Consider the following 301-nt stretch of genomic DNA (forward strand, 5'->3'; position numbering starts at 1 on the left):
CCAGGGTAAGTGTAATCCCGTTACACTCAGTGTGTAGATTTGCCTGACTTCAAGTGCAGAACACTGTACAACGACCCAACATGTCGAGATGGATAATCACGCAAGTGCGTATGAGTCGACGTGTTAAACACTTGCCGTATGCGTCGGCAAAAAAATCATGCTTCAACTACGATTACTGCGATTACTACTCTTTCTTTTTCCCTTTATGCATCCTCTTAGTCGACGCCAGTTCATTAGCCTCAACGAACAATAGGGCAACTTATAGTTATACCATGTGGGTTTTGGACAGATATATATTGCA

This window comes from Plasmopara halstedii, assembly GCF_900000015.1.
Source record: "Plasmopara halstedii genome assembly, contig: Scaffold_289, whole genome shotgun sequence".
In the NCBI taxonomy this organism is placed as follows: domain Eukaryota; phylum Oomycota; class Peronosporomycetes; order Peronosporales; family Peronosporaceae; genus Plasmopara; species Plasmopara halstedii.